We start from the raw sequence: 1,619 nt of genomic DNA on the forward strand, positions 1-1,619 counted from the left end.
AATCCTCCTTCAAATATGATAGTGAAATTAGGACATTTCCAGATAAATTGAAATTAAGGGAGTATGTAAAAACCAAACTTATGAGAATTATTAAAGGGAATCCTTTGATTTCAGAACAAAAACCATCAGACAACAGCCTGAATCTAGGATGCAAGACTGCACCAACCAGGTACCAAACTAGGAAATGAACTCTCAAGGATTAATTAAAACTGAAAGATTTTCAACAGGGAACCAGAGAGGTTAATCTGTAAATGACAACAACGTCAGGACAATAAAAGAGGGAATAAACGGTATAAATATAGAACTTTTTAATGGAGAGGAAGGCAAGGTGATACCAAGTAATAATAGACTGGTTCAAACTTAGGAAGATAACAGTAAATTTCAATGTACCCACAAAGAAAGTTAACAAACCTACTCATCAAAATAAAGAAGAAAAACAAAGTCTCAGTAAACACAAAATCTACAAAAACAAAAGAAATGAAGAAAAAATCCATAAACAAAAGGAATTCAGCACAGGAGAGAAAAAGGAACAAAGAAAATGTCAGTACTACAAAAAAAAAAAAAAAAGCACTACAAAATGACAGCAATAAACTCATACCTACCAATAATTAAACTGAACATAAATGGCCTAAATGCTCCCATAAAGAGACAGAGAGTGACAGAATGGATGAAAAAACAGGATCCATCAATATGCTGTCTACAAGAGACATACCTTAGAAACAAAGATATAAATTTATTAAAAATTAAAAGATGGGAAAAAATATATCAAGCAAACAGCTATCGAAAAAGAGCAGGAGTGGCAATACTAATCTCAGAAAAAATAGACTTTAAAACAAAATCCACCATAAAAGTCAAAGAAGGACATTATGTAATGATTAAAGGGACAATCCACCATGAAAAAAAAAACCATCACGAAGACATAGTCATAATAAATATCTACGCACCCAGCGACAGGGCTCCAAAATACATAAAACAAACTCTAACGACACTGAAAAGAGAAATTGACAGTTCCGCAATAATAGCAGGAGACTTCAACACGTCACTCTTAGTAAAGGAGAGAACATCATCTAGAAAGAAACTCAACAAAGATACGGAAGATCTAAAGACCACAATCAGCCAATTCAGCCTAATAGACATATATAGAACACTCCACCCATCAGCTGCAAAGCACACATTCTTTTCCAATGCACATGGGACGTTCTCCAGAACAGACCACATCTTAGGCTGCAAAGCTATCCTCAGTAAAACAGAGGAGTGGAGTCCCTGGTGAGTACAAATGGTTAACACGTTTGGCTGCTAACTGTAAGGTTGGAGGTTCAAGTCCACCCAGAGGCACCTCGGAAAAAAGTCCTGGTGATCTACTTCCAAAAAATCAGCCATTGAAAACCCTATGGAGCACAGTTGTACTCTAACAGCAAGTGGTTTGTAATGACGAGCACGCTAAGAACGAGGACAGGTTGGGGAAGAAATGGTAAATTCCAGTAGGCTGGTAAGCCAACTCTGCTTCAGCATCATCTCTGCGACACCTCTCTGCATGCTTAGGGAGAAGAATATCCTTCCTTTAGAGATAATGTAGACTGAGAGAACATTTGCCTTCAAACCATCTTCTGGATTGAGGA

This window comes from Elephas maximus, chromosome 2 (assembly GCF_024166365.1).
Source record: "Elephas maximus indicus isolate mEleMax1 chromosome 2, mEleMax1 primary haplotype, whole genome shotgun sequence".
NCBI lineage: Eukaryota > Metazoa > Chordata > Mammalia > Proboscidea > Elephantidae > Elephas > Elephas maximus.